The 16,173-nt window shown below is 44.7% G+C and overlaps 1 pseudogene; it reads left to right on the top strand.

Moving 5' to 3' along the window:
* The window catches only part of LOC141060156 (calpain-2 catalytic subunit-like), a 34,098-nt pseudogene extending 23,392 nt beyond the window's left edge, over window positions 1-10,706 (top strand).
* The last annotated feature ends 5,467 nt before the right edge of the window (window positions 10,707-16,173 follow it).

Genomic DNA, 16,173 nt, shown 5'->3' with positions numbered 1-16,173 from the left:
AAGGTGTCTTCCTGCTAGGACCCACAGCAATCAGCTGGGTTCTTTGAGGAAAGCTAGCAGTAAGAGCTCGATTCATCAAAGCTTTTACCCCAGAATACTGGAATAAAAAGCATTGAAAAGTTGCAAAATGTTGTCACCATTAGAGGCTGGGCTAAATATTTGCAGATTGTGGCGACTTTCTCTCAGCTCCAACAAAAGTAGGTAGAGCTGGGGTGGGACAAGGGCATTGCAACACCTGTTTGCCAAATTCATGACAAGTGGTGGTGTTCCTTATTATTAATTATTATTATTATTATTAATATTTATTTATATAGCGCCATTGATTCCATGGTGCTGTAAATGAGAAGGGGTTACATAAAAATTACAGATATCACACAGTAAACAAACTAACAATCACAGACTGACATAGACTGGAGAGAGGACCCTACCCCTTCGGGCTTACATTCTATAGGATGGTGGGGAAGGAGACAGTAGGTTGGGGGGTTGCAGCAGCTCCAGTGATGGTGAGGCGGTGGCTCCAATAGTGGTGAGGGGGCAGCGGTGATCATTGCAGGCTGTAGGCTTTCCTGAAGAGATGGGTTTTCAGGTTCCGTCTGAAGGATCTGAGTGTGGTTGATAGCCGGATGTGTTGGGGCAAAGAATTCCAGAGGATGGGGGCTATTCGGGAGAAGTCTTGGAGGCGGTTGGGTGTGGAGCGAATAAGTGTGGAGAGAAGGAGGTCTTGGGAGGAACGGAGATTACGTGAGGGAAGATATCGGGAGATTAATTCAGAGATATATGGAGGAGACAGGTTATAGATGGCCTTGTAGGTCAGTATTAGTACTTTGAGTTGGATACTCTGAAGGAGTGGGAGCCAGTGAAGAGATTTGCAGAGGGGAGAAGCGGAGGAGTAGCGAAGAGAGAGATGAATTAGTCGGGCAGCAGAGTTAAGGATGGACTGGAGAGGTGTGAGGGTGTTAGCAGAGAGACCACAGAAAAGGATGTTGCAGTAGTCGAGGTGGGAGATGATGAGGGCGTGCACAAGCATTTTAGTAGAGTGAGGGTTGATGAAGGGATGGATTCTGGAAATATTTTTGAGCTGGAGGCAGCAGGAAGTGGAGAGAACTTGGATGTGTGGTTTGAAGGACAGGGCAGAGTCAAGGGTTACTCCAAGGCAGCGGACCTCCGGTACGGAGAAAGCGTGATGTCGTTAATTGTTATAGATAGGTCAGGTAAGGAAGATCTGTGAAATAGGGGAAAGATGATCAGTTCAGTTTTGTCCAAATTCAGTTTGAGGAAGCTGGAGGAGAAGAACGAGGATATGGCTGATAGACACTCCGGGATTTTGGAGAGCAGAGAGGTGACGTCTGGGCCAGAGAGGTAGATCTGAGCATCATCGGCATAAAGGTGGTACTGGAATCCGTGGGACTTTGTGTTGCCCCAGGCCAAGTGTATAGATTGAGAAGAGTAGGGGTCCTAGAACAGAGCCTTGGGGAACTCCAACCCTAGTCCACATATGAAGTAAGAAGCCACACACCACTTGTCAGGAGCACCTCATTCAATAAGAGGAGTCGCCTCTTTATGTATCAGGAGTGTCTGACTCCAGGAAGCCATCTCATGAACAACTATTAATGAGGTTTTGCTCACATTTGCATAAAAAAAAAATCAGTCCCATTCTCAGCAAGAAAATTGGGACGATTTTTTCCGCACTTGTCATCCGTGTGCTCTCTGTATACAATCCGTTTTTTTTTAAAGAAAGTATTAATCATTTACAGGATCATTTATAGTTTCCTATCCTACAGAGCTGTAATGTATCAGTAAAAATTGTATACCATACTGATGGTCCGTACTGCATCCTATTTTTTTCTTACACCCATCAGATTTCGGAGTTAAATAGCAGCATGATGCAATTTTTTTCTCACGCCGAATACAGCTGAGAAAAAAATATGCAGATCTGTACTGCCTCATTGAATAACATTGGTCCGAGTGCAATTTTTTCTCACATTGCACTCTTCCAATTTATATGGCAGTGTGAGAAAACTCCGAATCAGGAGCATCTAACAAGTGTCCTGTGCCTCGCCACAAATCTTACTATAGTCACAGACACCACCACTCATGAATTTGATGAGCAGGATTCACCCCCATCCCTCTTCAGGTTTTCCCACTTTGTTGGAGCTTGTTGAAAATTGTTTGAGAGTGCCATAATTTGGAAAATTTTTGCACAGCTTTATGCTGCTTCAAAATATTATGATCAAAGATTTTTACTCCAAAATTCTGCCACAAAAGCTTTGATGAATCAGGTCCTCTGTATTTACTTTTCCTGTAGCTCCATCTCAGAAAAAATGAAAATTTTCACAACATTTTAATTAATGGCTTGTGTTTATTCATGGACCCAGTAGGTCTACAGGTGAAAGAAACGCACGTTTTAGCCACTCTGTTTTTTGTCCAAGAGATGAGGACCCTGAACAGCGCACCCTCTGTTTTAGCTTAAAGAGGTCCTGAGTTTTCTAAACTGGAAAACTCTTTTCTAATGTGACCTGCTGTATTGTAACGGATTCAAGAGGATTGAAATGAATAAGAAAATGCTCACACAAGAATTGAATTTACTTAAATTGATTTACTTAATAAATAATAATAAACAGTGTAAACAATAAATAAAACAAACTTTACATACATTACATTATTAAGGTAGAAAGTCCATCCGTCTGAGTGTCCATCTCTCCCTTATCTCAGTATTGTCTCTGTCACTTCTCCCCTCTGCTCTCTGTGTGTGTCCCCCCCTGTATATCTGTGTGCTCTTTTATGTGTATATTCTTCTTTGATGTCAACAAGATATGAGTACTGGACACTAAAACTGCTTCCAATTAGGGTAAACATCTCCTGGGAAAGCTCTATAAAACTAACTCTCATATTTGGATGTCAAAGGTCCTTTTGTTAGAAGATGAATGTAAATGACCTGGTCATTTGCATTCCTTTGTTTGGAAGATAAGTGTTAAGATAATAAAAATCAGTTATTTGCCCTTTTTGGACTGTTTGAACACGTTTCAATTATCTGACCTTCAGGAAGGTTTTGGTCTATATATACCGTATAGACGAAAAGTTTGGACACACCTTCTCATTCAAAGAGTTTTCTTTATTTTCATGACTATGAAAATTGTAGATTCACTCTGAAGGCATCAAAACTATGAATTAACACATGAGGAATTATATAATTAACAAAAAAGTGTGAAACAACTGAAATTAAGTCTTATATTCTAGGTTCTTCAAAGTAGCCACCTTTTGCATTGAATACTGCTTTGCACACTTTTGGCATTCTCTTGATGAGCTTCAAGAGGTCGTCACCGGAAATGGTCTTCCAACAGTCTTGAAGGAGTTCCCAGAGATGCTTAGCACTTGTTGGCCCTTTTGCCTTCACTCTGCGGTCCAGCTCACCCCAAACCATCTCGATTGGGTTCAGGTCTGGTGACTGTGGAGGCCAGGTCATCTGGCGTAGCACCCCATCACTCTCCTTCTTGGTCAAATAGCCCTTACACAGCCTGGAGGTGTGTTTGGGGTCATTGTCCTGTTGAAAAATAAATGATGGTCCAACTAAACACAAACCGGATGGAATAGCATGCCACTGCAAGATGCTGTGGTAGCCATGCTGGTTCAGTATGCCTTCAATTCTGAATAAATCCCCAACAGTGTCACCAGCAAAGCACCCCCACACCATGACACCTCCTCCTCCATGCTTCACGGTGGGAACCAGGCATGTAGAGTCCATCCGTTCACCTTTTCTGAGTCGCACAAAGACACGGTGGTTGGAACCAAAGATCTCAAATTTGGACTCATCAGACCAAAGCACAGATTTCCACTGGTCTAATGTCCATTCCTTGTGTTCTTTAGCCCAAACAAGTCTCTTCTGCTTGTTGCCTGTCCTTAGCAGTGGTTTCCTAGCAGCTATTTTACCATGAAGGCCTGCTGCACAAAGTCTCATCTTAACAGTTGTTGTAGAGATGTGTCTGCTGCTAGAACTCTGTGTGGCATTGACCTGGTCTCTAATCTGAGCTGCTGTTAACCTGCGATTTCTGAGGCTGGTGACTCGGATGAACTTATCCTCTGCAGCAGAGATAACTCTTGGTCTTCCTTTCCTGGGGCGGTCCTCATGTGAGCCAGTTTCTTTGTAGAGCTTGATGGTTTTTTCCACTGCACTTGGGGACACTTTCAAAGTTTTCCCAATTTTTCGGACTGACTGACCTTCATTTCTTAAAGTAATGATGGCCACTCGTTTTTCTTTACTTAGCTGCATTTTTCTTGCCATAATACAAATTCTAACAGTCTATTCAGTAGGACTATCAGCTGTGCATCCACCAGACTTCTGCACAACACAACTGATGGTCCCAACCCCATTTATAAGGCAAGAAATCCCACTTATTAAACCTGACAGGGCACACCTGTGAAGTGAAAACCATTTCCGGTGACTACCTCTTGAAGCTCATCAAGAGAATGCCAAGAGTGTGCAAAGCACTAATCAAAGCAAAAGGTGGCTACTTTGAAGAACCTAGAATAAAAGACATATTTTCAGTTGTTTCACACTTTTTTGTTAATTATATGATTCCACATGTGTTAATTCATAGTTCTGATGCCTTCAGAGTGAATCTACAATTTTCATAGTCATGAAAATAAAGAAAACTCTTTGAATGAGAAGGTGTGTCCAAACTTTTGGTCTGTGCTGTGTATATATATATATATATCTACTATATAATTGTCTAATTCTGTCTGTCTGTCTGTCTGTAATGGAAATCCCGCCTCGCTGATTGGTCGCGACCTAACTGCCGTGACCAATCAGCGTCAGTTGCTTAGTCGTCACGGCAACACGGCCGCATCGTTTATTGTACAGGCACATTACAGCTGTTAAAGGCATCACTGCTGCGTCACTCATTACACAGGCACAGTCCTGTACATATTCTGGAGTACAATAAATTAAGTAACAGCAGAACAGTGACTGCAGCTCTGGGTGTAACTGGAGTACAATACATTAGGTAAGATCTGAACAGTGACAGCAGCTCTGGGTGTAACAGGAGTATAATACATTAGGTAAGAGCAGAACTGTGACTACAGCTCTGGGTGTAACTTGCGTACAATACATTAGGTAACAGCAGAAAAGTGACTGCAGCTCTGGGTGTAACTGGAGTACAATATATTAGGTATGATCTGAACAGTGACTGCAGCTCTGGCTGTAACAGGAGTATAATACATTAGGTAAGAGCAGAACGGTGACTGCAGCCCTGGGTGTAACTGGAGTAAAATACATTAGGTAACAGCAGAAAAGTGACTGCAGCTCTGGGTGTAACTTGCGAACAATACATTAGGTAACAGCAGAACAGTGACTGCAGCTCTGGGTGTAACTTGCATACAATACATTAGGTAAGATCTGAACAGTGACTGCAGCTCTGGCTGTAACAGGAATAAAATACATTAGGTAAGAGAAGAACGGTGACTGCAGCTCTGGGTGTAACTGGACTACAATGTATTAGGTACAAGCAGAACAGTGACTGCAGCTCTGGGAGTAACTGGAGTACAATACATTAGATAACAGCAGAACAGTGAAAGCAGCTCTGGGTGTAACTGGAGTACAATACATTAGGTAACAGCAGAACAGTGACTGCAGCTCTGGGTGTAACTGGACTACAATACATTAGGTAAAAGCAGAACAGTGACTGCAGCTCTAGGTGTAACAGGAGTACATTAGGTAACAGCAGAACAGTGACTGCAGCTCTGGGTGTAACTTGAGTACAATACATTTGGTAAGATCTGAACAGTGACTGCAGCTCTAGCTGTAACAGGAGTATAATACATTAGGTAAGAGCAGAACGGTGACTGCAGTTCTGGGTGTAACTAGAGTACAATACATTAGATAACAGCAGAACAGTGACAGCAGCTCTGGGTGTAACTTGCGAACAATACATTAGGTAACAGCAGAACAGTGACTGCAGCTCTGCCTGTAACTGGAGTACAATACATTAGGTAACAGCAGAACAGTGACAGCAGCTCCGGGTGTAACAGGAGTATAATACACTAGATGGTGGCCCAATTCTATCGCATTGGGTATTCTAGAGTCTCTGTTAAAATAAAAAATAGTTATAAAAATAGTTATATACTCACCTTCCGACGGCCCCCGGACTCTGTCCCGCCTCTCACCATGCTCTTCCGGTCCCAGTAATGATTAGCGAGAAGGGCCGGAGATGACGTCACTCTCGCGAGAGCACTACGTCATCAGCGGTGTTTCTCGCAAAGCATTACTGGGATCGGAAGATGCCGGGAGCGTGGTGAGAGGAGGGACAGAGTCCGGGGGCCGTCGGGAGGTGAGTATATCACTATTTTTTATTTTAACAGAGACTCTAGAATACCCCATGCGATAGAATCGGGCCACCATCTAGTATATATATATATCTACTATATAAATGTCTAATTCTGTGTCTGTCTGTCTGTAACGGAAATCCCGCCTTGCTGACTGGTCGCGGCCGTTAGGCCGCGACCAATCAGCAACAGCTGCTTAGTCGTCGCGGCAACATGGCCGCATCGCTTATTGTACAGGCACATTACAGTCGCCATCTAGTAATATATATATATATATATATTAAACCATATCAATATTTAGTAAAATAATTAATTGGAGTGTTGAAACCAGTAAAAATAACTCGTACTATATACCTGCTATATACTCCTTATTCAATAATGCCGCTTTTCTCTCTATTTATATAGTTTCCATCCAAAAAGTGTTTTTGAGAAATTTAACTTTTTGAAAATCTGTAAAAATATAGTTTTGATTCTTTGCAGGATGGCTTTTCCTGACTTTCTGAAAGAATATGAACGAGTGTAGCTATGTAACATCAACCTGAGTGAGGTGTGCTGCGGTGACAACTATAAGTGGTGCCTGGCAGAATTCAATGGAAGCTGGAAAGAAGGAAGCACAGCTGGAGGGAATAAAGATTTGGGTACAAAGCGCTATACTGCCAAACCTCGTCCGCCACCATCAAACATTCATATGTAAGGGAGTGAATGGCGAGAACTGTACTTGTGAGGCCACCTCTCTATTCCCAGTGTCTTACCTGGGATGAACCAGTTAAAGACTAAAAATAATAATTTAAAAACCCTATGACTTAAAGAGTCTATTTTGTAAAACTTCTATGTAGGCATTAAATGGGTTGTCACAACATCTTTAATGGGTATAATTGCAAAATTCTTGTAAAAAAATAACTTAATTAATTTACCTCTTATTAAAAACCTTCTTCGCAAAAATGATGGCATTTTCAATGTAAAAATTTACTGCTCATTGCCAAGATTAACGGCCACTTCTTCTGTTTATCTGAGTTGACATGTTTCCTAGACAGGTATTGCATGCATGCGAGCCGTAATGTGCAGTTCTGAAGCTGGCCAGATCACTGGATCCAGCCCACCGCAGTGACCCTGGGCTGTGCCGATGCTGCAGATGCAAAGCTACTTCTCTTTAAAGAATGGGAAAGCACATAGATCAGACCTTAAGGAGCGCACTGTTCCTAAGCAAGCAGGAAGCCGGAAGGCAGAATAGTGGTGTGCTCCTGAAGAAAAAAAGATTAGAAAAGAGGAGGAAAATGGAAGGGAGTAATACATCCAGGATTGGGCAACACACTGGATTTGTTTGTCGCCTGTTAACATAAAGGCATATAGGTTGGCATCAGTGTGCACAAAACAGCTGTTTGCAAAATTGTTTAATTTTTTTATTTTTGTATGCATCATAGCTGTAATCTGCTTTTTAGGGTCAAATTTTCTAATAAACTTGGATTGCTCTTTTACAGACAAATTTTGTATCAACCCTCAGAATTGGATCACACTGGAAGCTCCGGATGGTGATACCAGCAAAAAGTGTCCGATTGTTGTGTCCCTCACACAGAAGGATCGAAGGAAAATAAAATATGAGTGTGCTGCTTTCCTTTACTTGGGTATTTATATATTTAAGGTTTTTATGCTTTTCATTAGTTTTATAGTTTTATTCATATTGCTAACTTTTATGGAATGAGATAGATCAAAGCATCCAAAAAAACACGTTGACTAAATTTTTTCCCCATAGCGTTCACACTTTTTCAGGCCACAGCCCTTCCACATCACTTGTCAGTATTTTCTGTGACCCCGAATGTGGTTTTGGATGCTATCACTCTGTCATGAAATGGATCAACCTGGCATTCCGCAAAAAAAAAAAAAAATCCTTAAGTGCAGCTTTCTGGAAGGTTTCGGCTTTAATAAGTCTCCACTTTTTCCAGAGGCATTGAGAGTTATCTAGTATTTTATGGATTTTATTAATTGCATACCTCCCAACCAGCCCAGATCTCTCTGGACATTCCCAGATTTGGGATTTTGGTTTTCAACTGCATATGTATGCTCAGGATGTAGATACACTTGAAGACAATAGTGGAGCATGGAGCGGCTTCCTGCTCCAACAATCAACTTGTGTCTTTCGTCTTCGTGTATAAGGCTCAGTGAAGAAGGTACTATCATCTTGCTAGATTGCACCTGCTGTCCTGAGCCACAGAAGGCTCTGACTGAAGCAGACCTAGAAGGGCATCATAATGTTGGTGGGGCAAGTTTGGGCATTATATTGAGTGTTAGGGGGAACTGTGGGAGCATTATACAGTGTGTGGAGGACATCTTGGGTTATCATACTGTATGGGGCACATACTGTGGGGGCACTTTGGGGCATTATATTTGAGGTCACTGTTGGGGTATAATGTATTCAAGGCTAAATGGATTAATTATAATATATAGGGGTCACTGTGAGGGCCTCATACTGTGGGAGTGAATGCGTTGTGAGGGCATTGCACTGTGTGTGGAGAGAGTTCTGTGGGGGCATCAAACCTCAAGTTTGCTACTCTTGTTAGTTTACATTTCCTAATGTGTGAAAAATATAATCATTGTGTTAGGCGTCATGGAAAGACTCCAAAGAAAGGTTCAGTGTTTCCGGTTTACCAAGAGAGTTGCTTTAATTTTCAATTTCCACTGTATCTCTACTACAAAAAGTGAAGTAGGAACCCAATATGTAACTCATGTTAGCATCCTGACTTCAACTTATGGCAGAGCCATGAGAGCCATACCAGATCTGCAAACAAGGTCAGACTCCATTGCCTTTCATAGAATTCATCAGGGTTCCATTGAGGTTTCAGTATAATTGCAAGAGAGGCAATGGACGTTATGCCATTCTTGCCTGCATCTTACATCAATTTATTTCAATGGCCACTGCTGCGTAAACGTATAGCCAGGCACAACTTCCATCAAGAATAATCAGCTGGATTGCTGACGGTAAAGTGATCGCTGCCGCCACTCTTAGGCTATGTGCACACGTTGCAGATTCTGCTGCGTCATACAGTACCATTGTAAGCAATGGAAAATAAAAAACACAGTGCACACGGTGCAGAATTTTCCGCTTAGATTTGCTACGGTTTCAAAACCGCAGCATGTCAATTCTTTGGGCGGATTCCGCAGCGGTTTAGCACCTGATCAATGACAGGTGTCAAACCGCAGGGGTAAACCGCAGGCTAAACTGCAGAAAATCTGCAGATAAACCGCAGGTCTTTTGTCCTGCGGATTTTCCCAAATCTACGCAGAAAAATCCGCAGCACCTTCAACTACGTGTGCACATAGCCTTAGTGGTACTTCACACTAAGCGAGATCGCTAGTGAGATCGCTGAAGCGTCACCGATTTTGTGACGCAACAGTGACCTCGCCATCGATCTCGCTACGTGTGACACTTAGCAGCGACCAGGCCCCCGGTGCGATGTCGCTGATCGTGCTCGAATGTCCTGGGCCATTTTTTGATCGCTGGTGTCCCGCTGGCCAGCATGCATCACTGTGTTTTACACCGACGAGCGATCTCGTTAGCCACTCAGAAATCATGGACGTAGGCGGGAGTCGTCAGAATCGCTGCTGTGTGACAAGGTCCCAACGACCGCCGAGATCGTTGCTGTGTCGTTGGGTAAATCTGACTGTTTGGCAGCTTACTAGCCATCATTTAGCGACGCACCAGCGATCCTTACCAGGTCGTATCATTGTCGGGATCGCTGGTGCATCGCTTAGTGTAACAGTACCCTTATATAAAGGCGTTGTCTGCCATGAGTCAAAGTGTTTAAAAAAAACATAGATTGGACACCATTACTTTTTGGAGACATTGATAGTGTTTTTGAATCTTTCTAAGTACCATAATTCTAAAATCTTTCTCCCTCTCACCCCAAAGATACAACTCTTTGTTTCTATATTTTTGATTATGTGGCCTATATATAACAGGCTAATCCTTCGGATGAAATTCCTATGGGAAAGGAGTTCTTCCAGGACCATAACTATGTGGAATTCAGTGAATTTGGTTCCATGCGTGATAAGTCAAAAAAAATTGAGCTTCTTTCGGGGGATTATGTCATTGTGCCAGCGACCTATAACGCATCAGATGAAGCTGATTTTTACCTTTGTATCTTCACCAAGAAACCAACCAAAGCACAGTGAGTACTGTATGCAGAAATAATTACATTACTTGGGAATAACTCCTATAAATTAAAATTATGTTAGGATCGTAAATTAAAAGGGATTTTAAACCCAAAACGTTAATCTGGCCATACGTAGTAAATCATATGTCATAGCTGCAATCAACATTTTTAAAAAATATCTATTTTATTTATGGAAATATTGCTATTTTTTTTATCGAGCTCTAGCCTCAATTTTGGCAAAATTGGCAACAGGAAATAGAACCATATTAGTTGACATCTTTGAATTGTCTTCTCAGGAAAACAGTTACTTTGTTAATGACAATTTCTAAGACACTAATTCAGGGGTGATAACTAACATAGCTGTACTTATTATTCGCCCCCCTAGCTTCTGACTTAATATGATATAGTTGGCAGAAAATGTTTACTAGGAGTTAAGGAACATGACCACATTTGCTTTTTATGAGTGACTCTCATGATCTACCTATACTTTTGCTTTATTCTAGGGAAGCAGAAGGCGGGGTGCAGGCAAATATATGGCAGGTAAACGGTTATATCTTTATGTCTAATACAGTGCCTTAAGATAGTATTCATACCCAGTGAACTTTTCCTCATTTTTCAGTTTACACCCACAAACTTAAATGTATTTTATTGGGATTTTATATGATACCAACACACACAAAAAAAAGTTTACCTCACTTGTGTTGGCTGATGGGACTACTATTCCCATCAGCCTACATCTGCTGCCACTAATAACAGCAAGAGGAAGCGGTGGCTGATGGGAGTATTCACCAGCTGCCACCTGCTCTATAACTAAATAATTAAATAAAAGACGCTTGGGTTCCCGCCTATTCTTGATAACCAACTTTACTAATGCTGACAGATGAGGGGGGGTCATACTCGGGTGGACCTTTACGTACTATTCCAACAGGTAAAGATTTCCTTATGGTATGTTGTTTTTCAATGTTAACATTTATACCTATGTATCCTGTTTGGTTTTACTGTTCAAATTTGGGATAGATGCTATGTATATTTAATCATGCCGTCGTAGTTATGTTTAAGTCACCTTTATCCCTATTTTGTCCATCCATCCCTTGTATGCCCCACTTGGTTGCCTTTGTGCTACTATGATCATGTCTGACTCAATTCCCTTTTCCTTGTCCCCTGTTCATGTTACAATAAAGATTCAATTTTTTATATCTTTTGTAAACATTTAGTCTTTTGGACTTTTTTGATCGTTTGTTTTTCTTGTGATAATGTTCATGTTTTTTGTGTGGCGCCCCCAGGAGTATGGTCGCCACTGTGGCATTGCCTTCCTCCTAGGGAGAATGATATCATGCCTGGAAGCAATGATGTCATGCCTGGCAGTTAACCATAACATGCAACACAGTTCCCACTCCGGGCCAGCAGAGGGAGCTCTGAACCAATACTAGGGGGAAGAGCTTCTTTCTGGGGGCCAGGAGGGGAAATTGGTCAGTTAGTGTGAGGAGGGCGTCGTGTGCAGACGTGGAGGAGAAGAGCTGGGGAGACTGAGGAAAGTGGAGAGCTCAGTCCCAGTGATAGCGCATGATCTGGAGCCTGGTCTCCAAGGGTGTATGGATACTAATGGTCCTGCACCAGAAACCAGAGGAATAGGAAGCTGTAAATGCCATATTCCCACATAATCCTCGGAGGCACAGCAGCGACGGGTGAGCCAAGAGAGATAGAAGGCTACGGCTGTCTGCCATGCGAGTGGAGTGTGGATAACATCAGAAAGGAGGAACTCCAGTGTAACTCAGTACTGGGAATACTTCATAGAGAGCGCTATCAAGGAGACTGCACAACCCATCTGCCAGAGTGACTCCTGATTTGCTTCCAGGCTAACCAGCTCCTGTGCCATCTGTACTCAGGACCCTGGACTGCATTTGCCAAGTAAAGGTAAAGAAACTGCAACCTATTGTGTCCTTTCCTTCTTGCTGCAACCTCCCCGGCACTGCTACATCTCTGTGCCTGACACTGCACCTTCCTTCCCAACACCCACCTACACTGCCCTGGGACTACAGCCCTGCCTGTGGAGGGCTATAACATCATTGCTGCACTACACCATCTGTCCCAGAGGATCTGTCTGCAGCGTCGGCTTAACATTTGCCGAACACCACAAGTGGCGTCATGAATCATCTATTCATAAACTTTATTCCATCACTTCACTCCCTTACATGGATGCCCAGGGCCACGGACCGGGTCACCGCTACTGTGACACTTCCCAGTGAAATACCGGCCCGGTACCGAGTACCCCACTGCCCTGGCGGGCGATCTATTTTGGCGTCACAAACAGAATTAACGGAGCCCGGCATCCCCGGGTCCTGTGTGCCAGAGACTGTGTTTGGTGCTATAGACTGTGTGCGTAATTGGCGCCATTGCCGCCATTATCCCGCTGATTGGCACACGCGGGAAGAAAAGGGGGCAGACCTTCGTGGGCGAAGCCAGCCGAGAAGCGCGAAAGGATAAGAGCGCGTGGGAAGTGAGAAGCTGAGGCCTGCAGTTCCGGCGCCCCCTGATCCAGCCTAGGAGCGGCATCCGGTAAGCCAGCGCAACCCAGCGGCCTGGCCCACGTTAACTAGGGGGGAGAGAAAATGTCTGAGGACAACGCCAATGCAGCGGCGGACGCTCTCACTAACCTCCCAGCGCCGCCAGATGCAGGGTCCAGTGCAGCTGTGGCTCCAACAGCGCCACTGAATCCGGCAGCCAACGCTGCCTCCAGGGCACCGCAGGAATCAGTGCCCACCACAGCGGTCCCCATAATGCCGCTGTCCATGCCCTATATACCGGGAGCAGCCTTGCTACCGCAGTACTCGGGTGAGTCACATACCCTGAGTGAATTCAAAGAGAGACTGTGCAGCTTGTTCGAAGTGTATCCCCTGTCTGAAAGTCAGAAAGTGAACATTCTTATTGGGCAGCTAACAGGTGCAGCGCAGAGAGAAGTAAAAGCCTGGCAGGACACTGATAAAGAGACTGTTAAAAAGATTCTGGCTAAGCTCAGAAGCACCTTTGACACTCGCACTGCAGCAGAAATAAAGATGAGATTCTTTGAATGTAAACAGAGCGCAGGACAGTATACGGGACTATGCTCTTAACCTGCAGGAGGCGCTGCGAGCCATAAAGCAGATGGATCCAGACAGTGTGAAGGACGGAGACAGACTGTTAAAGGAGCAGTTTATTGAAGGACTCCTATCCAGTACCCACAGAGCACAGCTGCGCATTATAGCCCTGCAGAACCCTGACTTGGATTTTGCAGACATCAAGGACAGGGCTATCCAGGTGCTGCATGAACCAACTGTCAGCCGTCCAGCGCACCCTAGGCGCCCAGCGATCACCTACCACCAGGAAACATCTTTCCCCCTCAGCCCTGTGGAGGCTGATGCACAGACTCTGGACAATGAACCATCTTAAGAACTGCATCTTCAGGTCCAGGAGTTGACCAAAGGTATGGCTGCACTTGCAAAAACCGTGCAGTCCCTGCAGGTATCCTCCAAGAAGATCCAGTTGGCCTCCAGTCCAGAGGATGTCTCGTGGATGCGGAGGAAGAGGATCCCGCCACTCCGAGGCAGGAACAGCGATCGCTATGACCAGAACGGACATCCCATCTGTCGTCACTGCCACAAAGCAGGCCACCTCGCAAGATTGTCCTTTAAACGAGTAACCCCTGGGGCAGAGGGCCAACCCCCAGGAGTAGGACCACAAGGCCCAAGGAACTGGCGAGCCAAGTATGTTGGAGGGCGACCGGTCCTCCCAGTGGTGATTGATGGCATCCCCATGAACGTTTTGCTGGACACTGGCTCTCAGGTGACCACTATGCCGTATATCCTTTACAAGCGGTATTGGGCTGACTCTGAACTTACCCGTGGCCCAACTGATGAACTGACGGTAGTTGCTAGTAGTGGTCAATCTTTACCGCAGATAGGATGTAAAGAAATTACTGTTAAAGTGGGTCGAGTAGAGTTAAAATCTCAAGGTCTGATAGTTGTGGATATTGATCGACGAGAATGTAACCCAATGATGACTCTAGGTACCAATGTGATTGAAAATTGTCTTTCCGAGGTTATTGTCTTGTTGCAACAGGTGGCTGAGACTGCTGGTTCCAGTGAACGAGTCCTGCAGAAGGAGATCAAGGCCCTGACAGCAGGTAGAACTCTCTGGCGGAGAAATTGGCAGAGTCAGAGTGAGTGATTCTATCCCAGTTGCAATACCCCCCAGATGTGAAATATTGATTTGGTGTCGGGCAGCCATAGGTCTCAGAGGGAAAGACTACCAAGCAGTGGTAGAGCCAGTGTACTCTAATAGCCGGCCCACTGTCCTGACAGCCAGGGGGGTAGTTGATGTTCGCAAAGGGAGAGTACCTGTACGCCTCTTGAATTGTGGGGAAGAGGAGGTTATAATACCTCGGTATTCCACAGTTGCTAAGCTGCTTACTGTCAGTAACAACGCAATACAGGCAGCAGAGCACTTGGTCTCATCCGACCAGGTGGAGGACAATGGCTCTGTAAAGCAGCAGGAGGAGTGGTGTCAGCAACTGCAGGTGGGGACTGACTCCACCCCTTCATACCAAAAGAGTGGGGTTTACTGAGTGACTCAGGAGTATGAGCAGGTATTCAGTAAACACTCTCTAGATTTTGGGAAGGCAAAAGGGGTTCAACACCATATCCCCACTGGAGACCATCCACCCATAAAAGAAAGGTACCGGCCTATACTCCCAACACAATACCAGTGTGCTAAAAGTATGTTGCGAGAAATGAAGGAAGCTGGGGTGATCAGAGACAGTTGTAGCCCCTGGGCAGCTCCAATAGTATTTGTGAAAAAGAAAGATAGTACCATGAGAATGTGTGTTGATTACAGAAAAATTAACAGCATTACACATAAAGATGCCTACCCATTACCCAGAATTGAGTAGTCATTAGCTGCACTTAAAACTGCTAACTATTTCTCCACCTTAGATCTCACTAGTGGGTATTGGCAGGTTCCCGTGGCAGAGGCAGACAAGGAGAAAACAGCGTTTACCACACCAATGGGTCTCTGCGAGTTCAACTACATGCCATTTGGGCTCTGCATCGCTCCAGGGACATTCCAATGGTTGATGGAGTGCTGCCTGGGACACATGAACTTTGAGACAGTCCTGTTGTACCTTAATGATGTCATTGTTTTCTCCAACACTTATGAAGACCATCTGAAACACCTGGCTGAGGTGTTTGAAACCTTGTCCAACTTTGGCCTGAAGGTGAAGCCTTCCAAATGCCATCTCCTGAAGCCCAAGGTTCAGTACCTCGGTCATGTAGTGAGTAGTGTTGAGCATTCCGATACTGCAAATATCGGGTATCGGCCGATATTCGCTGTATCGGAATTCCGATACCGAGTACCAATATTTTTACAATATCGGATACCGAAATCGGAAGTTCCCATAATGCAATGAGCCACTGTTGTGGCTGTGATTGGCTGCTGAAATGATGTCATCATGATGCGCGGTCTGTGCGGGCCTGCCGGGGGTCTGTGCGGGCCTGCCCAGGGTCTCTGCGGGCCTGCCGGGGGTCTTTACGGGCCTGCTGGGGGTCTGTGCCGGCTGCCGGGGGTCTGTACGGGCCTGCCAGGGGTCTGTGCCGGCTGCCGGGGGTCTGTGCGGGCCTGCCGGGGGTTGTGTGTGTGTGCAGGCATCGTCCAATGGGACTACAAGTCCCATCGG

The sequence above is a fragment of the Dendrobates tinctorius genome, unplaced genomic scaffold, assembly GCF_039654945.1.
Source record: "Dendrobates tinctorius isolate UK_male_01 unplaced genomic scaffold, ASM3965494v1 ptg000232l, whole genome shotgun sequence".
NCBI lineage: Eukaryota > Metazoa > Chordata > Amphibia > Anura > Dendrobatidae > Dendrobates > Dendrobates tinctorius.
The sequence above is the reverse complement of the archived record's forward strand: the minus strand, read 5'-3'. Positions and strand labels throughout refer to the sequence as shown.